Genomic DNA, 25,843 nt, shown 5'->3' with positions numbered 1-25,843 from the left:
TTGTCAAAAACTGTCCTGTATTTAAAAACAAAAAGTTGTACAACCTATGCCGTAAGAGTTCCTTTGCTAACCAGTCTAATGCATGAATTGCTTTCAATAAGTTGAAATGTTTTTGCATGATAGTTGCATACTTCTGTATGCCCATCTGTTGTAGACCTTCCATGAAAAACTATATATGATTTTTAAAGTATACTAATTATTCAAAGGTGTTGAACACAAAACAGTGTTATGGAAAAAATTAGGTACTTAGGGCATGAACCATAAAAATAACTTTTGAAATGTCAAATTACATATTTAGACAATAAGAGCATATCAGACAGAATATAACTGCAAATTAGTTAGATATTATAACTGCAGGAACATATTTATACCTTATAATTTAGAAGTAAATTATAACTTTAAAGAACCACAGTGTTTTATTTGTGATGTTTTAAGAACATTACTGGTTTATGTACAGTCTGGCTACATTCTTGATTTCATCAGAGTATCTGAATTTTTAACAACCATCAGGCCTGCGGCACAGATTTTTATATTGGCTAGCTGCAAAAGGTATAAATTGTGATTGTTAACATTTGGGGGGATTGATGTTAAAAAACATTTGGCAGATTGCTTTCATTGCATCAGTAGGAAAGAAATAATCAATGTGGAGGAAAGGATATACATATGCCTGAAAATAAGTGAAGGGAGCACAAAAAGGAATGGTAAATGAGACACCTCATATACAGCTAGTAAATTTTTAAAAAGAGAGAGAGAGAGAGGGGCAAATTAATGAGGAAAAAACCCCACATATCAGGGTCAAGCAGAGCCAAAGGACAAAACAAGATGCTACTGTTAGAGGTATAAGAGATTTTTTTCTATAACTCAAGGAAGTTTAAAAGCTAGCAGAATGGAAGCATTTCAGAAAGATGAGCTTGGGACTATTGTCAGCAGCATGATTAAGAGCTTGTCCATACAGTAGCCAACACATTTTACATAATAGGGTTCAGAATCTGTTCCCATTAAAGTCAGTCTTCCATAAATGCATTCAAATTACTATCTGAGTTATCTACGTATTTTCTTAAGCTATTTAGGAAGTGCACTTCTGATGCAAAAAAGCTCAGTACAAAAGGAGAAGTTTTAGACTTACTAGCTTTGGACGAACAGGCAAGAGTAAGCCATTCAAACCTATGAAAAATTTCTTATTTTGGATGACACTAAAAACTTCAAAACACTTGAGGGCTTAGTCTATGGTTCATTTCTCTATGAGTAATGCTATAATCACAAGTATAATTCATAACATAACAAGTTATAAAAAGATTTTACCTTATTTACAGAACATAAAAGCTATAACTACAGAGCAATCACTGCAAAGAAATTGTCTCTACATTGGGTTCAAAGTTTCCCAATAAATGGCTTAGCCTTATTCAGTAGCTATTTTTAAGGAAAAGGGTAATCCTTAAAGAAATATGAATGCACTTATGATGTTCAGGACAAGGCATAACACTCAGATAAAACATTAGATATGCAGTAAATAGATCTTTCAATCTGTCGATTAAGGAACAACCATGCCTGCAAATACGGTGGTGTTCTTCATGGAAAAAACTTAAATGAATCAAGAATGGAGGATTCAGCTTCTAAATGGAATGCCAGAAATAATACTAGCGGTCAGATGCTTTAAAGTATATAAACATAAATAATTTTAGTCTATTTCTCAAAGAAGTATAAAGAAGGTAACACAACGTGATTAAAACATAGCAGAGTTGAGGTCATGAGTAAGGTGGAAATTTGTTTTTAAATACATTGCAGTTTAGCTGTTAGTGTAATTGACTGTATGTGCATATAAATATTCATTGTGGAACACAGTTCTTACCTAAAACTTGTGGTCCCTTGATTTACAGCCAAATGATATTTAAAATGTGAACTTCTGAAAACCATGCCTTGTTAAATTGTGAGTAAAAAAAATGAGACAAAATACTGTTAAGACAACAGATCAGGGGATGGCACTCTGGCCTTGCTATGAAGGAAGTCAGTACTGTACTAAAAAGAAATCAAAGAAGAAAAGACAGAATTTCCCTTAGAAGACTCTCCCCATTTTATAAAAGAAAGTTGAAATGATCATTGTGCATAGCATTAAGAGGTCCATCTGGGAAAAGAGATCCCATTTAGCAAAAGCAGAGAGGCTGAAGAAAAAAGAAAGAGGAGATTGGGTGTGAAATCCAACCCTCTTTGAAGTCAATGGGAATTTTGCCATCGATTTCACTGGGTCAGAATTTCACGCGAGGTGGATGCAGACTGTGCTTTGTGATATCCATATTGAATTGAGGTTTCTGATTTCAAAAGCTGTATTAAAGTCACCTCCACATAAAACTAAGGCAGCAGAGTAGAGAATAAATTCCATTTTTTTTTTTTAATGAGGGAAAATGAAATTATTACAGTTAAAAGCTTACTGTTAATACAATTAAGCATGGACAGAAGGAAATAATACACATTTCAACATTTACCTCCTATATCTATTTTGGGTTTTCTCTTTTAGTTTTCCTCCCTGAACACTCTTATGCCTTCCTGCTTCACTCCTTATATTCACTTCAATGCTTAACTGCAAATTACAGTGGGTAAAGTAAGCTGACAAAAGCATACTCCCATTTTTGTACAATTTAGCCCTTAAACTGCACTGTTCAAATTTTGGGTACAGTTTGTTATACACAGGTTTTTATATTTTTTAATATACATTTTTCAGTTAAAAAAAAGTCTCAGATGCTTTTTTGTTATTAATAAAACAAAATCAGACATAGAAGTAACAAGAAATTGTCAACTTTGAGTGAGGTGGCCTTTGAAGTAAACAAATAGCATTTAAGTGCTATTTTCTACTATTGTGAACAAGCAATAATAAAGATAGGTTATTAATAATTTCATAAACAATATTTTTTTACAAAGGGGAAAAACAGATCCCTAATGGGATCTTTCTCATGAAGTGCATTCAAAAGTTACAATAAGCCTTGTGCTTTTAGGCAGGTTATCTTTACTAGTGGGAAGAAATATTTTCCTTGTCCAACATTCACATATCATGACAGCCAATAACTTTAACAGAAACCCTATCCAATTAAAACTGAGAACAAAAGAAAGAAAAATAAAATTTTATATGCTATACAAAAGTTTGCCTTCTTTCTAATTAAAATTACTTCTGGAATCTAATGTTAAAAATGTGTGTTCATTCCACACATGTATTTAATGGAATCAGTGGTGCTATTTAATCAGATGCTGGAGATTTAAGTCGGAAATAATGAATATCAGGTTGGGAAAGTATTCAAATATTCTTTACCTGCTTCTTTCCTACAGTTTGTTAAATGTATTTTTAATGCAAATATATCAGTGTGCTTTCATCTCCCTGCTGTCCTTCATGAAGACAATCCCGTAAGGGTGAAATGCTGGCCTCTCCTGTTGCTTCCCTGCTGTGCCAAGAGAACAATTAAGTTGTAACTATCATAATATGAATGATGCCTACCTAAAGATGGCAGATCCATGTCTAACATAATTTGGTTTTAATTTAAAAATATTCTTGCTTACAGAATGCAGCAGTTCAGAAAACTATTGTTGTACATATAGCTGAAAAATAAGTGTTGAATATTTATGAGGCTCTATAGAAATATTCCTTCTAAACAACTTCTTGTCTGCAGACGAAGACTGGATTCCTGAGTTAAAGAAGGCATCCTTTTGCTTTTAAAGTCAACAGTGTCAAACATCTTATTAAGTGTTAATTACTAATAACTATAAGGATCAGACCTAGCAGTCCCTTTCTGTCATGTAAATATTTTCTTTTAAAAGCTGAAGTGATAAAAAGTTTTTTCCAAAAGCAAATTAGTTATTGAACTTCAACTGAAAGGTGATAAAAATAGGTCTTAAGTTTCATTTTTGCCTTCTGAACATATCCAATGAAAGAGTATTGTTATTCACTACTAAAATATAAAGATGAGTAACAGTTAGAAAATAAAACATACAGACAATTCTTTGACCAGGTCTCCAAGCTATTGCAATCCTTTACTGCCAGACCAGGTCTTCTCCATTTTCCTTAAGTTGAGACTTAAGGCAAGCTCTTTTCAAAGGTAAATAATTAATCAACAGCAAACCAACAAACTCACGCATACCACTGTGTTGCCTCATGTTATACACAAATCATTCTGGAAAAAACCAAATTTTCCAAGGACCATGTATTTTAAAATGTATTTAAACTCCAAACTTTTACCTGTTTACGTAAGTGTATAGCTAGTTATCTGTGTATCTCTACATCTATGGCCCCTGAAGACTCACAGTTATTTGAAATTCGGATCCTGAGAGATGCTAACTTGCTTTGACTTATGACTATAGAAGATTACATCTCATTGAAAATAAAGGGAAATCAGACTAGTTTTGAATTTAGGGGACTGAAAAATCTGACAAAATTTCCCTTGTTTTAGATGAATCTATAAGATCTTGCCTTGCTGAACAAGAAATACATCTCTTTGAACATCAAATGTATGAACTGTAAAGAAAAAGCCACATGAGGGTGTATAAATTAAATGATGTATACAGTGAAATAAAACTAATTATTAACACAATGTCCTGGAACAATTAAACGTTATTTTTTGTTTCTTTTATTAGAAGAGAATTTTTCCATTTCCAGAAGTCCATTTCTTCTGGTAAAAAAGTGAATGTTCTAAAGTTTATCTTTTTTTTCTTTTCAAAGCTGTTTTCTTTCAAGTGTCCTTGTGAAAAAGATGGTGCTCTTTAATTGTTTCCAGAGGCATTTGTCACTCATTCAGCCTTTAACCATGTTCAGCTTAATGCTGCGAATCGTAATATTCCAATCCCTTCCAGAAATGAGAAAAACAGTACATGCAATGGCAACCAAGGCAACAGCCACTTTCTACTAAAGCTTACACTGAACTGTAGAGTCTCAAATGTTTTTCAGAGAGCAGAAACATGTATAATAGGTCACTGTCTTCAAGCGGTTGAAGAGATTTACAAACTGAAAGTTATTTTGCCTAGAACTATTAATTTTAGGGTTCAGCATCTTATTATGAATTAAATGAGTAAATTCTTTTTAGACACTTGTTTGCATCAATTCAACAGAAAAATAGTAACTTTCAATCATGTGCTTTGAGTTTTCTCTCAAAACTTCCGTATTTGGAACACATTATAATATATACCAGTTTCTCAACTTTTGTCCAGTGAGACAGCTTTGTTTATGAAGGATAATTATGCACACTTAATAAGAAAAGTATAATTATGTATCAATAATGAGATCTACAGTCAACCCTGATGGTCACCCTTGACTTGTTCAAATCATAGGAGTCACAGTTCTTCATAGGCATCTTCTTGTGATGTTTCTTATATTATACATTTTAGTCCTCTGCCTTGACTCTGTTTGGAGTCTTGGACTGTTTCTAAAGGCTGACAATAGACCTGAGATGGAGAAGTAGGAATAGAAATAAGAAGAAATGGTGGTGCTATGTTCAGGACGTCTAATGAGCAATTTAGGTCCTACTGTCTTAAGGGAAGGGGCCCGCACATAAGACTCCAAGCACATTCTTACTTTCACCAGAGCTGCAGGACTAAGCTAAATTGTTGCTGGGAAATCAAGTTAAAAATTGTTGGCATTCTGCATTCCCGAATTACTTTAAGCATCAGTTTAAATACACAATAAAGTTTATTTATTGACTGAGCAAGTGTTATTTACAAATATATTAGTGATAGCAACCACTGGGGGAAAAAGAAAAAAAAAAAGCTGTTAAAGCTCCTGATAGTGTTGTCACATCAGCTTTAAGGCAAAGAAGAAATTTAGGCTACAAACCAGAAACTGGTTTATAACTCCCAGAAGGGTGAGATTCTGAAGCAGCCTTCTCATGGGGTAAGGGAAGAGTGAGAGGAGGGAAACACAACAAAGCAAAGAATACATTCATTTTAAAATGAAGCTTGATAATTTATAGAACCAGCCTCAGCAGAGGAAGGCCTTTCTAAGCCTGTATTCCCAATAAGATTAAAGGGATTGTTGAAATCATTTCAAGTCTACTGAGGTGCTGTCCAGTAAGACTTTAAAGGGATGTGCATGCTTCAGAAAAGGCACATGATTGTTGGGAGGACTCTGCAAATGAGGTCAGGTTTGTCTATATATGAGTTAACAAGAAAACTTTGCAGTTTGGTTGAAAATGAAACAACCCGCAGGTTGTACTGCGAATTCAATGAAAAACACAAGAACGCTCTGTCTCCACAGTAAAGGCTGTAAGCAGACTGGAAAGAAAAATGAGTATCATGAAGGTAATCCCTGTACCAATTCATCAGGTGGTTTGGTTCCTTGCTTTATTTTATATTTGTACTACACTAGCTCTAAGCCTTAAGCCTTTCTATAAACACTGCTCCTCTTAAAGAGCAAGGTGTGAATGATGTAGCATTTGTGCTTTAACAGCATTGCTGTGTTCTTAACCATTCCAGAGCCTTTTGTATAATATTCGACTGCTAATGCTGTCTGCTCACTCTGCCTCAAATATGTCAAAAATGTATTTTCTAGTGAAATTAAATAAAACTGACTTCTGTTATTACAGTGAAAGACTAAGGCAAATCCACCACCCCACCCCCACCCCCCCCAAAAAAAAAAAAAAAGATGACTGGTAGAATAACTTCTGAACAAATACTAAAGGACAATAATGGACAAATTAATGTAGTCACAAAAATAATTCTTCACTAGAAAAAAAACTATGAAGAGTTCTCTCATTACAAAACACTGAAGGTCACAGTTAATTGTCACAAATTGTCATTTGCCCTAATTTCAATGTAAGAGGAAAAAAAAAATCTTAAAAAAATAAATGTGTGGCTGGTGTTTTTCATGTAGAGGAAGAGCAGGTTGTGGGTTTCACAGCAAAAAGAAAGAATGTTCACTGATTACACACAGAACAGGATGGCTGTGCAGTATTGTCCTCTTCACCATGTATCTGACACTGGCAGCTTGGGATCAAAGCAGATCCCAAACACCATGGGGTTCGACATCAGACAGGCCTGTTTGGCTTGCAAGGATAGCTGTTTTATGCAGTAGGTTACCATAGCAACTTGCTCCAATTTGCATAGTGAATAGCTGCATAAGTTAATGTGACTCAATATAAGCATTCACTCCCAGTCGAAGATTTCAGCTTGTTAGCGTAAGACAGACAGAACTCCTATGTAGAAGTCAGAAGCTGAAATGCCTAGGCATAGCCATTTAAATAACTCAAGCCCATCTTCTTTACACAAGGGCTCTATCTTTGCAGTTTATACCTTATGCATATTCCCTGCTCACAACAGTCAATTGCTAACTTGAAACCTAGCTTGCACAAATGGAATAAGACTTTTTGATGTGAACTTAACCTGCACAATTAAATACAAATTTAACCAATATCTTCCTCCATGCTGTGTTAAAAAAACCCAAAACAACTAGAACCCAAAAACTAAACCCAACAATTTCTTGCATGGAGTTTGAGACCAAAAGTCAGTTTCTTGTGCAGGAGCCTTGGGTCTGCTTCTGTCCTTAATTACTTTATTCAGCCTGACAACACAACTTCAGAGTCTTACTTCTAAGAGCATTTTAAACATTTGGCTGGACTACGGGCAAGACACTGAAACTCAACAACTCCCCAGGTTTTTTATTAGCTTTATGCCTAGTCTTAATGAAGAGCTACTACTGGCTAATATGCATTAATCCCACTTACATACTTTGTAATCTCACATGCACCTACACAGGCATTTCTAAAAGCAAATTTCGATGTATGAAGGAACTACTGAAGTAGGACTAATCAGTTTTGCAAATACACAATAAAGAATCAAAGACTAGACGGAAGTTCTTCAGAACAAAATCTGGGCATTGTTTTAGATTGCGACCAAAGTCTGAGTCAATGTCATTATATTGTTGAAGGCAAATATCATACTGGGATCTACAAACATGAGTTAATACTTGCAAGATATATGAAGTGATCCCTATTTACACAGCATGGATAGAATTTCTGTTGAAATAGGAGTTTCAGACATTGTGTTCCAAGAGATACATGGAGGAGAGCAATGAGACAGATAAGAGGTCAAGAGAAATATGTACTAGAAAATACAGAGAGTTGGGTACTATTTAGCTGAAAGGAAAGACTGAGTTCTTTATGAATTTCAGAGGCCCTTGTAAAGAGGAAGGAAATAATCTGTTTTTCATGTTTGTCGGTTTAAATTGCAATGAGAAAAATAAGGTTAAACCTGGGAGGGAAGGGGGAACATTTCTCACAGTAATGATGAAGCCTTAGACTATAGAAAACCAGAGCAACTGTAGGGTGGCCATCAGTGGACATCTTAAGGAATATGTCAGATAAACTTTTACCAGGAACAACAGAGTAGTTCTGTTCAAATTCTCTCAAGCCTAGTGCATTATGTTTTGTGCACTAGAAATGAATATGGTACTGATAAGAAAAGTGAAGATTTTTCTACCAGTAGGCTTATTTTTACTATTTTTTTAACTCAAGTAAGCATTGGAACAGTCATAAATAACTTTCTCCTCATCATACACAGAGACCTCAATATTCCTTAAGTAGGGAGGGGAGAAGAAAAAGTCCAAAGAAAAGGTTTGAAAAACTAATTTCCTTGAGATAATTTGTCCCATACAGCATGAAATGAGTATTGAAATTTCCTCTTCCACATTATTTTGGATTATCTTTACTCAGAATTGTATTGAATTATATTGACTGTATTAATTTATTGCCATTCAAAGATAATTTGTTGGTCTGTCACACAATAGTGAGTAAGTGTATTCTTAACCTGAGCTCCTTCATTCATTATACAGTTAAAGAGTTGCTCTTGTCTTTCCTACAGCACAGCTTTTCAGACTGGAAGTATTAATCATAATAATGATAATTATAGCAATGTAGCTTTGTCTTCTGCTGCCCTTACCTTGGGCTTTACAAAAAAATTTTTGAGGATCAAACTAAGCAAGCTTTATGTCAGTGATAGGATCCTGCAACAGAATGGAACTTATTGAGCATGAGCTGAAGTCAAACATAATGCTAAAGGTAAAATGTGTAAATTAGAGAGAAGAAAAGTTATGGTTAATGATTTTTTGCGTCTGAGCTAAGGGAAGGTTCTAACTGGGTAATATCCTTATTGCTCTGCTTGAAGATCTGCAAAGACACTCCAATCAATTACTTTCAAAGGAAATTGTCCTTTACCTGAAATATTTTATTTTCTTTACTCCTAAAATTTCATTCTAAAGTGATCCTGGATTCCTTGATGGTCAATAATTTCCCTCTGAATGCATTTATTAAGAAAAGTAATTATGTTCCATGTATTTTAAAAATGTGAAATTTCTTTTTCTATAGAGACCTAAAGAATGTTTCTTATCTCTGAGTTCAGAAATATTCAGATAGTGGACTAGGACCATATAACCTGAGCAACTGTTTGAGGAATGCCATAATGCCAGTTTGAGTATTAAAAAAAAAAAAAAAAGAGGAGACAAAACACAATCCAGTTATGCAACTGGGAAATACTGCTGATCACCCCTGCCTTCATCAGTGAATTTCAGAACATACAATTATTGCAAGATTTAGAATCAACTGATACCTATCTTTCTGCTTGTCACAGTTTTGTTCTTTTTGCTGAGAGTGCTTTCCTCCTTTTTTTTAATAGATTATTATGAAAGGAACAGTGTCCATGGAATAAATAAAAATACTGAAGTTATTTTAAGAGTAACTTCTACCTGAAGAATTTTAATCTCAGAAAAGTCCAAAGGAGAATATTGCTGTTATCCCTATTTTTCAAATAAAAATAAAATAAAAAAAAAAATCAGAAACAGGCTGGTGAAATGACTTCCTGAAGTGGAAGAAAAAGAATCTAGATTTCTGAAAACTTAGCCAGAGGCTATTTAAATAGGCCATACTTTCTTCTAACTCCAGGTAAGCAATTTCTCTATAACTTAGTTATCTGATTTCCAACTGTAAACATCATAAAAACTTCTGGAAAAACAGCAGGTCTCATTTTATATGAAAGGTATTGAAAGAATTAACACTTCAGTTAGACTTTCTTAAATCTATTAATTCCAATTACTAAATAACATACTTGAATGTGAGTGCACATGAACACACACACACAAAATACAGCTTTTTTTCAAAGAAAAGGGCATCCTTTAAAGAGTCTCTGCAAGAGTACACTATATTGTTATGCACAAATTGTATTGTTATCCACAGATAATACATTAAATTCTACATTAGACCTCTGGAAAAAGAATGTGGTCTTCTCTTTTCAGCTTTCTTCTAATAAATACTTTATGTATAGCTTGAAGGTGCATGGGCAGGAGACTATCCAGTGTCTAGCCTCTTGAAAGTCTGATTCAATAATAACTAACTCAACCAAAGACCCTAAAGGATACTGAAAATATATGCAATATATACTGGAAAGTGTGATACCTAATAGTATTGTGCTCTCTTTTTGGTACTGCGGAAACAAACATACCAAGTTTTAGTGGTGGGAAACAGACATGACAGAAAGCTATCTGTCTTTGAGAAGCTTTATTGCAAGAAGAAAAGGCTGAAATAGCTGTGGCTTATTACAAACTTAATAAGATTTAAATTGTTACACCTCTTGAAACGGAGAAAATATTTCCATATTGCACATTTTTTCCAGAATACAGGTACAATTCCTGGTGTATCAAGAGCCCAAGGGCACAACATATTGAATGACTTATTAAAGATTCATGATACAAATTTATTTCCTAACAACGCTGTAGGAATTTGTTGTTTTCCATTACAGGAAGCAACGCTTCTCAAAAGTGTTTACAACTCTCAAATTGCAAAATTTAATTTTCAAATCAAATGAAGCATAATGAGCTTCATGAGCTCCTCATTCTACACACCCAGGCGTAGCTACAAACATAACAGAGCAAAACAGATTAGAACAAGCAAACCAGGTGTATTAAAGAATTCTGATGTAACGAATGAGCATCTTTGTCTTGATCAATGGCAATTCAAGAAAGTCTTCCAAAGAACAAAGCATGGTCAACCTTCATCTCTAAACTGAGAAAAACAATGAAATTATATGTTTTTTGCTTAACATGGGTGAGCGACTCATAAGATTAAATTTTTTTTCTATCATTTCATATAAAAGCAGATCATTGTTGAGATGTATACCTACATATAACTTGTGTCTGATATCTTTGCAGAAGGCTATGTTTCTATTATAAAAATGCTGTTCTTGTATGACAGTACCATGGTGGCAAGGGGAAATTGAAAGAAAAATTTAGCAAAATGAGAACCAGAAGCACCAATCAAATCACAGGTAGATAAACTGAAAAACCACTAAATCTGAGCTTTTGAGCCCAATTTTAGAGGAAGCGAGACTGATAGTGTAGGTCAATTATACTCCACATACCAAAAACTTCAGCTCTGCTTCTGTGTGAATATCACTGACTGCAAATTTTGAAACCTGATGATTTCTATTGATCTAGTCAAACAGAATCAAAATAAAAGAACCACCACACTTCTCAGTGAACTACTATGAAGGCTACCACTGTTTAAACAACCAAAACCGACAAACCAACCAAAACCCTGAATGTGGTCTAAAAATAGATATAACTGAAAATTTTCAGGTTTACACATTTTTCTATATTAATGACTTCATAAAATATTATATCACAAATTATTAAATGTATTTTGAGTTAGTTTTCCTTGCTTTTTCATCAATGTTATCAACAGATATTTACTCAGGAGGAAAAAACTCACAGCAACTTAACTCTAAATTACTAAGTCCTCTAGGGTAGTTGCCTCGATGTTGTTCTTCTTAAAAAAAGACTAAAAGACATTTACCTAACTCAAAAGTTAGATTTTATCAGAAAATAAATTAGAATATTTGTTTTTATAGAGAAAATTCAAAATAGCTAAGTAAGCCCAGGTAGAAATATAAAAGCAACTTAAATACAAGTGCCCAGATATATCCCTGCTTGCAGGTGGATTTCAGTCTATTATGCACCTTTCTGAATAGTGGCAAAATCTTAATAATCTCTGCTGATCAAGGAAGGTTATTTAGAAGGTTGTCAAGGCCTGGAAATCTGTTCCCTACACTGCTTAGTCTACAGATCCTTTGTGAGTGCCCAGCTTGCTGTTATGACCCTGTCTCTCTCTTCTGCCTGGCATTATCTCCCCAGACAACTCTCAGTGTTTGCCCAGGAAAGGCACCATCTCCCCCTCTCCAGACAGTGTCACCTTGCCTGATTGCTCCTTTATAAAAGAGATAAGATGCAAATGTCGAACAAAGAACTCAACCAAATGTTGTCTGTCACACTGTAACTCAACAAATTCACACACATACAAAAAAAATAGACAACATGATTTACAGTGGGGCTTGGAGTCCAATTCCACAAATAAATTGCAATTTTTTCAAAGTGTTATTAAAAAACAAGGTAAATTTGAATAAAACTTCATAAATTTCAGCAAGTGTCTTTCCTATGACATGCCAACGTATAATTGAAGAAAAGCCCAGGAGAGGTAAGAGTTTCATTTTCCCATGATAGTCATTTCCTTCTGGTTATGCCGTGACAGCTGGGGAGTGAGTCTTAATTTTTTTAGAAGTGAATTTAATTGCTTTAGAGAGTCAGTTTAGCATATCACTTCAGAAATGCCCCAAAGCTACAAGTAAATCCATTGTTAGCCAAATGGCTTCTTATTTGTAAGAGTCTTAGTTTAGGGCTGTAGTTACCAAATTATGTTTTCAAGACCTTACCGAGTATTCCACAGGTGGCCTCCAAATCTCATCCCTGTTGGAACATTTTCAATTAAAAGTTTTATGATAAGGATCCATGATAGTCTGAGAAATGTTGATGGTAGATAATGGGCTATAATCCAATGAATTTGGGAATCAGTGGCTTAAAGGTTATCCTGGCAACAAGAATAATCCACCAAGTCTAAGTAGTTCTAAGGAAATAATTGTTTAAAATATGATAATAATTTTTAAAGAAGTCATAAAATTCCTTTTCTGAAAAAGATAATGATTCTTAGCTTGAAAGTAGCTTATCTTAAATGAAACAAATATAGTTTATAGTTAACAGTGATTTACCTCTGCTGAGAATACGAAAAAAATTGCTGTTTAAATTGTAGGAAGTTTTCTAATCATCCAAATATCATGGTTATAAGTTTCCCACTGTATGCAGTTCTCAGATAAATGTGTGATAGATACTTTATATCAGCAGATAAGGTATCTCTACAGACACCTTTGTCTTCTAGAGGCATACCATTGATTTCCAAACACACCAAAAAAAAATATTATTGTATATTTAAGGAAAATAAGGTAAGGTGACATACAGTAGTGACATAAAATATAGTAATTATGCTGTATTTTTTCCCCCAATTTTTCTGGAGATGAAAATATTAGAAAATGTAATCATCATTTTATATGTCATGTATATCTTACATCTTGATAACTGCTTTCCAGTACTTTTGTAAAGCCATTCTTTGATTTTTTTGTTTGCTTGTTCAAAGTGGTAGAAGAGAGATTAATTCAGTAGTCATACAGTTAAAAACTAAGAGGTATATGTACCTGCCCAATATATCCATACAGATGTACTGTTCATAAAAATGTGACTCAGTTACTATTCAGTGACAACTTGTCTTCTGATTGAAGATATGCTGATATCTTACAGCTAGTTCTTGTAGTAACCAATACTACTATCATAACCGATACTTATTAACCAGTTAATAGACCCTGTCTTACAGGCTGAATTTATTAATAATTATTTTATTCCTCTTTGCAGAAAAGAAGCTCAAATGGGGAGGATAAGCTCAATATGGTGAGACTACACTCAGAAAGCACACCAACTGTGTTCCAGGTAAACAATAAAATAAAAGGCTAAAAGAAGGACAATGACTAAACTAATACATCCATGATACTGGTAGAATACACTTATATTTCTCGAAAGGTGCAGATCATGGATCTGCAATGAGAGTTTATCCAAAGAAATTAGCAAAGTAACTCAACATCCAAACGCTAAAATATCTAAGAGTATACAAGGATAACTAAATAAAAGGATAAACAAATAAAGAAATCAGAATAGTTTTAATAAAGAAAAATGAAACAATTTATTGTAGAGCAACAAGTATAGTTTTGAAGATACTTCTCTAGCTGTTGGAAATGTTTCTAACAGGTGAGGATTTGACCAGATATGCTTTCCATCTGGCAGTAATTCTGCTCAAGAAAGGACTGTGTACAAATCTGTTTCTCCTTGTTTAGATATTTCTAAGTGATTTTCTGTGAATAGTGAATGAAGTAATTGGACATTATTGGAAGTACACTTGCTCATGAATTTTAAATTGTTTTACTTCATACATGTACTAGAGACCTGTACTCACAAAGAGAACACAAACACCAGAACACTTGAATTTAAATTACATTATAAGCAACAGTCCTGGATTATGGTGTCTTATTCTGCTCTTACATATGCCACAGTGAAACAACAAAGCATGACACAAGGGCCATTAAAGGACACATATTGCAACAATTAGAAACAATACTAAAAAAGATCTGTCTCTGTATAAGGACCTCCTCAAATCACCCGCAGCAAATTTATTAACATGGTGATCCCTGTTTTCCAGGTCATCATAACAGTAAAGTCATATTGATGCTCCTGACAGTGACAAGAATTTCTTATTATCAGTCTTACCATTCCTCCTCCATTCTGACCTTTAAAATTTAGAAAAATTTTATAATACATAGCAAAGTTATACTCAGTAATAGTAAACAAAAATACAAGAAAGCTCTCACAGTATTATGCTGAACTTATACTGTGATGGCTGAAATTTCAATGGATAGTCTTTTTACCTCCAAATAAAATATGCTTAAAGGACATATGAACAATTCTGCTGAGGTCTGCAGTGTGATATTTAGGCCCATTTATTAATTTGTATTTTGCATGAGGGAATTTAGTAACTAGCTGTGAAATATAACTGCATTGAAATGTTACATTTGTAGATACAGGCACTGTCTTTACAGCTATTTATAGAGAACATAATTCTAATAATCTCATTTGCCTTTAACTCATTATGGAGTATCCTTATGTCTTTTATACAGGAGAAGGTCATTCAGACTCAAATTTTTTGTATGGAACATCTATGTGTTCTGTGGTCAGCTGGCCACATGCTTGCAGGTTGGTAGGACTCAGTGTACAAATACTGTTCGCTGTGATCATCAGAATTCAGTAAAAAGAACTACCAAAACCTTAAATCTAGGATATCAATGTCACCTTATTACAGTTAAAACAATGGAAAACACCTGGTAAATGCAGCATGCAATGAAAATTCATACCATGATACTTTCATTTTCTTACAGGCATAAAGGGCTTTTGGCACTACATTTAAGCGTAATCACAATTGCTTCAATACTTTTCTGTACTGTATAGGATTATGGCACTCCTTTTTCCTACAGCACAGGCAAAGACAAATTACTATTTCACCTCACAGAAACAGCCTAAATTTACCATGCAGATATTACAGAAAATGTACAAAAACATCTTAGAGGACAGCTGCTGAATACTTTATTTCTAGCAGTTTTGTTCCTTTGTACCTTTTAGCATGTGGCTGATCTCTAATGCTTAGCTCTTCTAAGAGAATTGAGGATAGTTTCAACCACATAAGTAGGAATTAAAGAATAAAAGTCTACTAATTCATAAACACACACTCAGAGTAAAATCCAGACAAAATCAGCTCATCCATGCTGTTTCTTCTCTTTGCTAAGCCTACTCTTGTATTTGTTATGGCCTATTCTTTTTATGGCCTCTCTTCAGAGGTCTTTGCATAATCATAACTGTTTCTGCGTCCATGTCTGGACTCTGACAAACAGATTGTACTTACTCTTATTTCATCTATCTCTTTGACGATATGTGTTAGTAGTTCAGCAGTAAAATTATTTCTAGCCATGAACATGTATGAGCCACCATCATTTGTCATGCCTTATTGGCACTTCAACAGTTGACATTAAAAGAAAAAAAGAAATCACAAAGCCCAGACAATCTGAATTGAATTCATAATCTTTGGCAGGATTCTCAGAAGCACATGCTTATAGAAAGAGTATAGCAACTGTTACCATATTGGCTAACATGCCTCAGAACAAAACCATCAATCTAAATGGATGACCTAGTATGAAGTGAAATAAAAGAGCCATCAGTGCTTCTTCAAAGATGATTTACACATTTGCCATTTATTCTGAGATACATATTCGTCAATACCAATTTCCCACTTAATGCGCTAAATTGCAAATACCACATTTGCAGGCACTGATTTCTTATTCCTTTTAAAAGAGATTTAATCATGGCAAGAATGTGTTTTCATGATTCAGGCCAGCCATCTACAGTATTCTATTGATATAGAAAAGAATAGAATAGACTATTTCAGTTGGAAGGGACATACAATGATCATCGAGTCCAGATGGATGCACAATTATGAATTGTAATCCATAAGGCATCCAGTAATGCCACAACTGCTGTTTAAAAAGGTGGTTAATTTCTTAGCATGTGTGAACTCATTACAGCAGACATGTATCAGACACCAAATAACAAAATGCAAAACCAACAGTTCTCAGTACCAGATTAATCTGCCATCTAGAATTTAGAAGTTGCTTTGACAAAATCACTAAATGCGTATTAATTTTTTTCAAGAATTCAATAAAAGAAAGTGTGATCCTGCGTAATCCATAGTTAAAGTGTATTTTTATGGTGGCACATCATGCCCTGCCCAGACTACCCCAAGCTGTTCACAGCCTCATTGCTCCAGATGTGGAAGACAGTTGCATTCTAATGGGAGTAGTATATAATTGGCATTGCAATTGAAGAGGTCAGAGAACATCGGCATTAATTTGGTGTCAGTTTAGATGGCAACACATGAATTAAAATCATGGGTAAAACCTTCTGTACCAGAACAAATTGGTTGGTCACTCCTGAAAATGTTAAGCGTGAATTTGCATGACAAATATTGAAGAACAGTTTTCCTATGAAAGGACATGATCTTGAGCATCACTTAGAAAGTTTTTTGAACAAATTGTATCCACAATGTCTTTGATTTCATTTTAACCCTGTTTTCATTTCAGAGAAATGTTAAAAAGCAGTTGCATGTGGGCTGAACAACAGAAGCTCTCTACAAGCTTTCTATTTAAAACTCATAGAAGCCTTAACAAATAATTGCCAAGTTCAGCATAGAGGGGTCATATTTACATTCCCACACAACCACTTGGGACAAATAGAAGGTGATACAGGAAAAGGATATAAATAAACACTTCCAGATTTTTGACATTGCTTTCAGCTCTATACAGGAAACATGGCAATGGTTTAGAAGGAGTTTCCAGATGTTGAATGACAAAGTAGACTCCAGTGAAATATTATACCAGCATAATTTAGAGCTCTTATGGTTACTTTCAGTGGAGATGAACTAATTTAATATCTGGACCTTAAATACAAAGTTGTTGACGATACTTCCAAATTTTAATGCATATTGATCTGAATTTAAGCTTACTAATTATATAGGGATTTGAATGGCATCTTCAAGCTGTACTTCTAAATCCTATTAAACCACAATGCAAGGCTAATTAAAGACCAAATTTAAAGACCATATATATATATATATATATATATCAGGTATCTGGATTCTTTCTTCACTTTTGGATTTCCAGATAACCCGTTTTGTAAATGTTGGACATCTATGAAGAAAAATAAAATCTACTGCACAGTTTTAGAGCAAGCCAAAACTCTCTATGTCCTGCCATTTCATAACTAAGCATTATTTTTTACACCCTGAATAGTACTGGCAAATCCTATATTTTTGTCATTGCTAGATGTAATTTGGACACGCTAAGGGATCCTATTTAGTGAAAACTCTATTGGGATAGAATCATAGAATAGTTCGGGTTGGAAGGGACCTTTAAAGGTCATCTAGTCCAACCCCCCTGCAACGAGCAGGGACATCTTCACCTAGATCAGGTCGCTCAGATCTGTCAGATCAGCTGCCAAATTATACCAACATGTCATTAAAACATAATCTTTACGTTTTATTAGACATCTTAAGCTGATTTCTGAAAATTAAATTAGGTCTGGGATCATGGACCTGGTCAAGGACTGGTACTTTGAATCCCATTCACAGAGCTAACTGAGATTTCACCATCACAAAACTCAGTATTTTTTAGGAGAACTTTCAAAAATTGCATTATCTTTTTTTTTTTTTTTTTTTTTTTAAAATGCCTTACACATAAAGAAATAGCAGAAGGATCTGGGAATAAAATATGTACTCTTCAGTGATAAGTTCTTTTCATCCTGAGGGAAAGAGACTTCAGTGAGACTTTTCCAGGAGGCCTCACAGCTGAAAGATGTATGAGATGCATAGATTGCAAAACACAGCTGGAGTAAAGGCATGAACACATTAGCACAAATTTAGCTAAGGCAGCCATTTGCTTCAAACTAACAGGACTTCAGAAGTGGTTACTATGCCAAAGTAAGGTTTTCCAAGAAGATATGATCAGAACCAACTAAAAACTCTCACTGCCTCATCCAGTGCAGAGCCTGGGCTGGAGAGCAGATGTGCAATTGTACCACTGCTACTTAAACCACAGTGAAAGCTGCATTTGATGGACTCCAAAGGCTTTGGAATGACACAGAAGCGAGTGCAAGTGCATTCACTCAAGCTCTAAGCGTCTGAGATATATTTACTTCATGTAAACTACGCTATTTCCAATCACCTTTTTTCTTTTTTTTTTTTCTTTTTTTTTCTTTTAAATCTCCCCATAAGCTGGCTATGATTGAATGCATGAGGCCCCCTAGGCAGACATCATTTTAGAGTTACAGAGGTACTTATCAAAATTGTCAGTATTAAGGTTCTGTCCGTGCTATAACAATTTTGTTGAGGAAAACAGTATATCTGAATATTCAGCTGATTTTATTAAATCAGTCCTCCTAGGCCATGCTTACATCCTTTGGGGTATTTGATTTTCAAGAACATTTGAGCAACTAACTTATTGGCATGCACATTTGTGCAAAGTTAATTTCAAAGTACTATGCACCAGTATTTGCAAAAGGAAAGTAAAACCCCCACACAAAAGTGTTTGTGCTGGAAGGGCTTAATGCTGTGGGACTTATCTGATTTACCACAAAATCCCAACCTCCAGCAGTCAATACCTACTGAACTACTCGTGATCTCTAGAGTTCAAAATTATTTCAAAAACTTGATTTTTTTAAACTGTTAACACGTTTTTGGTTTTTTGTTGTTTTTTTTTAAATCTGCTCATAAACAACAACCAGAAAAAGAGACTTAATATTTTATAGTGAACATATTAACTACTTAGATCCATCAAACTTCAATTATAATTGTAGTAGATACAGTTTTCATGGAGAATCATATTTGTAGAAGTCTATTGGACAGGGTTTTTTGCTGTTTACTTTTTGCATGGGAACAATATAAATCCAATGTTAGTTCCAATGCCAGCTTTGCATGCACTTTATCCTTCTTTTCCTTCCATATCAGCCCCCTTAAGACCAGATTAATTCTTTCCCTCAAGAAGAGTGAAATAACAGGTGATATCTATGGAAAATAGAGCTTTATTCGATTTATTGAGTGAATCATTGCTTCTCTGGTTCATTAAACTTCTCGGTAAGAAAATTCAAATTCATATACATTTTTCTCCATTTTCAAGTACACATTCCAGTTATGTTGCTCATCTACTTTCAGTATAAAAGATGAATTAAAGCATTAATCTATGCAATCATCTTCTAAGGGAAGTAATGATAGTTTCATACAAAATTCACGGTATAATGCTGTAATCACATTTTGAAGAACCTCTCATAAAATCACATTGAGCTGAGGAAGGAATAGAGCCTCAATAGTTGTCCTTACAGGACTTTACTATTATTTTCTGAGTTGCAGTTGCTAAACTACATTGGAAACAGATCCTTGCTTGTATGTCTGCTTCAGAAATATATTTGGATTCTACCAGCTGTGGACATTGTCAGGAAACATGCAAAGTAAAAATTAAAAATTTGACTTAGAGGGCTCAAAACAAAGTTTTAGCCAGGCTTCATATTCCTACAGGAAGATGCTTCTACTCTACTTATCACTGTAGGATTTGTAGGAAAGGAAGAAAACAACATATTAAGTTCTGCTTCCTTGCTTTTCCGTGATCAATGAAAAAGCTGAGTTTATTTTCAGTTTTTAAAAAGACAATAAAACAGTCACATAAGAGATGAACTTGGTGAATTATTTGGAATGAAATCATCATACCAAATATTAAAGATATGAACACTCATTGCTCATGTATGAGGGCATGTTGCTATTACTTTTACTACTGAAAATGAAAGACTGAAAAAGTTCCAGAAAGAACTAGGCTCTTCTCTCTTTAAAATCTGCATGGAAAGAAGTGGTAGGGAGATCCCAGGATTTGGCTTCTCCTGAATAAAGGAGGCATATAAAATAGAGAATCTGAAAGTAACCTGGACAGCTCGTTAGAAGAATGCCTCCAGCACTCCTGTGCTGCTCTGCCTCTGTAAAATCTTGCACTTACACACAGCAAGTGCCTCAGAAAGCAGCATGTCAGTGGGATTATTGGGTAGGCAGAAACCTCGCCTGGGGAGAATTGTACCCTTTTTTATTCTTTTTAGAATGCAATGTGCAGGGCTCACAAAAAATAGACCTGAAGAAAGGAGAGATGCTAACCTACAAAAATGTGAAAGAAAATAAAAGGTGCTCTGGGATCCAGCACAAAACACAGAATGAGTGGAAGATTTCTTATTCATATACACGAACATGGCCACATTTCACTTCCTTCACACACATGACTATTCCACTTCTCTCTGTACTCCTACTTAACAGGCAGACAGTCTCCTGGGAATCGTCCCTCCAGGAGCTTGTAAGGGACATTATAAGTTTCCTGACCTTTACACTTCTGTGCTTCAGGGTCTCACGTCACAATTGCCAGATCTTTAGTCAAGGGCTGGAGGATGCCAGTCAGAGCTAGTTAATACCACCTCCATCCAGCCAGGACAACATGGAATGCTAACAAACGTTTAATTTGCAGGCCTAATGCAGACATCAGGGCAAAGCCAAAGAATGTTTGCAATACAACATGGCATAACATATCAAACTGTTCTCCCAAGCTCAAATTTTACATCTGATTTTTCTATTTGAACACAATTTATTAAGAGTTATCAATTTGTGAAGGTTTAATAAGAACTGACAATAATATCTTTCAGGTAAAAATTTAAATATATTTAGGACAAGGAGCTATTTTCATTTTGGTACTTTGCAAATACTTTATTTCTTATGACTGAAATCTGGCTTGCTTCCTCTATTTGTTTGCCCACATGAATGCATCTACGATAAATCCACTGTATTACTTACAATAACTTCCAGCTACAGTTAAGGTCAAACAGTTTGTCATTACAGCAGTAGATGGGGAAAGGGAGTTGGAGGGAGACAGATAATTAGCCTTTCTCCCCTCCTATTCTGTCCTTCCAATTTGCATCTTTTTCTTCCTTGGATCTCCTCCCCTGCATCTCTCCCTGGCAGACAGCCTCACCATGTGAGCTCTCCTGACATGGCATAGGGAGAAGCTCCAGGACTGAATGTGTTCACATCAGGGTCACGTCCTTCCCTTTTCACTGTTAGAAGCATTTTTAACAGATGGTCATAATATTAAAGTAGTATTTCTTGTAAATATAAAAATTTCCATATTTTTGCTTTGAAAAAAATATATTTGGATTAAAAGTAAGGTTTTGTTATTGCAAAATTTGTCAAAATGAAAAGGAAAACAGGTCAATTAAGACACGTTTACTCCTATTGCATACAAAGTTATCTAGTTTTTGGCTGATTATTTATCTTTTGCCATTGTAAGAAAGGTCCTGCCTTGAACCATTGACTTTGGACTCACAGGTTAATTAATCCATTGATATTGTGTGTACAATTAGGCAAATGTTAGCTGGAGGTAGTAGTTACCTTGCCAGACAGGTATGTGCCAAAAAGTGGAGTTCAATGTCCCCTCTCCCTTCTGGGTGCCCATATAGATGCTGAAAGAACTGAGACAAGGAAGCAGCTATCAGGGTAGATTTATACTGCATAGTAAACAAAACTTGCCCTCCCCAACGCCCCTACAGATTTTCATCACAGTAACTAACATCCAATGAACTGAGTTTTGATTACTTATGACCCTTCCTGTGAATCTCTGGGTCGGAACACTGGAGGAGAACAGAAGATACTTCTTGATGAAAATTCAGAGATAGTGGATGTCGTGTAAAGCTACAGTTGATATCTATTGACATACTGGTGTTTGGAAGCTTTGCAAAGATTAGGCCATACCTGGCCCTTGAGCCTGTGGCAACATCAATGGATGTTGCGCAAAGACTCCTGCCTTTAGCGTTGTCATCCTTTATCTTAGTAAACATCAAAATCTGAGCACAAAAGACAGAAAATGAGCTATTGATTTTCCAGTATTGTCTTAACCTGCAGCTTAATTGAAGGTCAGTATATGTATTCCTGTCAAAGACAGACTTTTGCTATTCATTATGGGTGTCTGACACAAAACTCTCCTCGAGAGGGAGAGCACAGATACTCTTTAGACAGTCCACAAAAGAATACGCAACCCAACACTTTCAAACATTCTCTAAGGAAAACTGAGGCATGGAGAAGTCAAACTGCAAAGTAATTGGATTAGATGTCAAAAGCTTTAGGGAAAGAAGGGGGAAGAGGGAGGAACAGAAAGAGAGGGAGAGAAAGGGTCAGAAAGAGATGAATGGGAGTTCGTCATTATAAGACAACAAATAAATTGTTTCTTTAGAGAAAGTAGATGACTGCCTCTCTCCCTTTGTGGTGTTCTCTCTCTCACTGAGGGATGTAAACCTGCAAATTCTCCTTTTCCTAACACTGTAAAATAACAGCTTTTGTGAATAAAATACCTTGGTTTATTAGAAGACAAATGTAGTGTGACAGTAAACCAGAAGTTGTCAGATAATAGATAGGAAAGAAAATCCACACCTTTCTCTTATTTTCTGTTATTGCTCTTGCTTTGTTATTCTTCACCATCCTCCTCTCATGAAGTATCAGATATTGCCATTTCATATCTATCATTCAAGAAAGTTGTAAAGATTTTTTCTAAAAAAAAAGAAAAACAAAAGAAAAACAAAAGAGTAAATAGTTCTATTTCCAAGACTTTCCAAATAATTTATGAAGTTGTCCTTTTCCTCTGTCATTAATCTACTTTAAGTCTCTTTCTCCTCCACATTAAATGAATTCATTTTCTCCTATATATGTCAATCAACATCATCATATACTCCTCCTGCTTCCACTCTAATGACTGAAAACCTGGAGAGATGAGCAAACGAAAAATCTTTATGTTTAGTTAGCTTGACATTGCAGTGAAGCTCCTCAGATGGTGACAGTCAACCTAAAATGTTTTGGTAAAATCAGAAAGTCCTGTAAAAACCCTTCATTTCTGTCAGTGTAAGACTTTATGAATGAGCTTTAGACTGTTGTTGGAGGATGAGTTGCATGATCACAAGGATACTGAGCAAAACCAACATTAACTCATTCACATTTAATTCACAAGATTTTTGCAGCTGGGAGAACATAAGGATACCTGACCTTATTAAAACTTTTAAACATGGATTACTTGTGGTGGATGAATTGACTGTATTTATTTAACTGTTATTTGCTCCAGAATGAATGTACACAAGAGCACATAAAGCTGATAGCTAGTAACTGTTCATATTTGAACTTTCAAACTTTTTGTGTTAGGGTTTAAAAAAATTAAGTTGAGGTAAATGGATAAAAGTAAACCTAATCACAGCCACTGAGTCGCATCTCAAAAATCTTGGTGGTCTAAAAGTGTTCCCTATGGGAACTCAATTCTCAAGTCCTGGAAGGACTAAAGGATTCATAATTTTTAAAAGTACTAAACATCTTCAGACAGCAGTGTTCTATGGCCATACAGACACAACATAAAAGGCAGATGTTTTATTCAGCAAGCAAGAATTTGTTTTTCAAATCATGATTTTATTAAAGTCATACTTTTCATTTGACCTTCAACCATCTTTGGACCTTTCCTGGCTCAGCTCTTTGAATAAAGATTGAATGAATGGCACTATATGTCTTTCATAATGTGGTTATCATATTGAGTTTGTCATTGCAGATTCTGATGCCGAATTCTTGTTATCATTTATGATAGCTAGCATATGTTTTTGAATGCTTATTAACTAATAAATCTGCTTCTTATTTTAAAAAAATGTATGCACTGGTCTTTCATTAGAAGGGCTCCAAGTATGTGGATTTGTATCCAAACCAGTCAGAGCTAGATCTATGACATGCATCAGGATTCTGGGTTTTCTAGCACATAATCTTGTGCTCAGACTACTGCCATAAAGCATGCACAATGATGTGGAACAGCACAAAAGCTACAGTAGCAGGTGTATGAGATTGAAGCATTACTCACAAACAGCAAAACTTATGAGTCAGCTCTGGTGAGCATCCTAAACGAGTGCTAGTAAAACCTTTTGTATGGCATCTTCATGTACACTACACATCTTCCTACTACAAGAAAATATTTCATAATCATTTGAAATAATTTAAATATGTTAACATTCTGTACCTACAAATGCAAGGGAAAATTACCACAAATCACTAAAATGAATACAAGGGATCAAGAAAAGTTTCAAGATATTCTCTTAAAGGATAACAAAAAGAATCTCAGCTGTAAGTAAATAACTGAAAAGGATAACGTTCCATTTCTTTAACTCAAACCAGGAAGAACAGTGGGATGCAGCTGAGGAAATTCAAAATACTATTCAAAGATATAGACACCTCACAGAGGTGTCTGAAGCACAAATAGGGAAGAATTAATACCACTGTAAAATATGGTAAAATGAAGTTGTTCTGGAACATGGGGGTCAGGAAAAAAGAGTCTGCTAAATTAGTGAGGATTCGAAATTCTTGGTTTGCTCATCCCAGAAAAATAAAGGCTTCACAAAGGTAGGGTTCCTACAAGTTCAGGAGGGTGATAGATACCAGAGAAGTAAATACCAGAAGAAGTAGGATGTTGGAAGAAGAGCAAGTAGATATAAACCAGAACGAGTCTTCCAAGACATTAGAAAGTTCCCAAGCAGAAGGAGAGGGAGTTCTTCAGTAACATAATAATGTCTTATGCACTTATAATTTTTTTTTTTTCAGTCTAGACTTTCCAATGATCCTTTCTAGTCAATAGGGTCTTACATTAGAAATCCACTAAAATGAAAAAATAGGAGCAGTACTAAAAAAAACCTCAATTATCAAAGGCTAACTGACAGTGATTTAATGAAACTGAAAATAACCCAAACTGCTTTGTTTCTCACAAAGTTTGGACAATATTTTATGGGCATAAAAAGTAGAACATGTCTTCTTAAAAAAACCAAAAAACCAAAACCAAACACCACAGGCAATCATTTTGATACTGATGTGATTAAAAGAATAAAAAACAAACCCAAACCAAAAAAAACCCCAACCCCCTTTTGGATACTGTAGAATTAATTCTGTATGTTCAAAACAGAAAAGAGAATCTAACTTTCTACCAGCTTTCTCTGAAAGTCTCAAAAGCCTTATTAAAATAAGAAAATGTATCAATGAATAGAGAGAATGTAAGCCATTGGGAAATTCCTAAATTTTGCCTCTACATAAACATATAGAGGGAAAAGAAAGCACCTGCCTCTATTTCTGGTGGAGGGGGAAATAAAGGCAGTATTTTAACTGGGGAAGATGACCTTAGGCAACTCAGACTATGAATCTCTTAATTTGTAGCATTTCCAGCATCTCCAAACAGACACATTTTTCCTATGTTAATGGCTATTTATTTTCTTTTTCAT

The 25,843-nt window shown here is 34.8% G+C and overlaps 1 long non-coding RNA gene across 1 annotated transcript in view; it reads right to left on the bottom strand.

The window, feature by feature from the left end:
• Positions 1-4,952: 4,952 nt before the first annotated feature.
• The window catches only part of LOC138690660 (uncharacterized), a 112,300-nt gene continuing 91,409 nt past the window's right edge, over positions 4,953-25,843 (bottom strand). Inside the window, exons 4-6 of the long non-coding RNA XR_011329418.1 lie at positions 22,989-23,105; positions 21,954-22,033; positions 4,953-5,418 (exon numbers count right to left, since the gene is read on the bottom strand). This is a non-coding gene — a long non-coding RNA (uncharacterized lncRNA). The remainder of the gene's footprint in view (positions 5,419-21,953; positions 22,034-22,988; positions 23,106-25,843) is intronic.

The sequence above is a fragment of the Haliaeetus albicilla genome, chromosome 23 (assembly GCF_947461875.1).
Source record: "Haliaeetus albicilla chromosome 23, bHalAlb1.1, whole genome shotgun sequence".
Classification (NCBI taxonomy): Eukaryota; Metazoa; Chordata; class Aves; order Accipitriformes; family Accipitridae; genus Haliaeetus; species Haliaeetus albicilla.
Note: the sequence above shows the minus strand (reverse complement) of the source record. Positions and strands in the feature narration are given on the sequence as shown.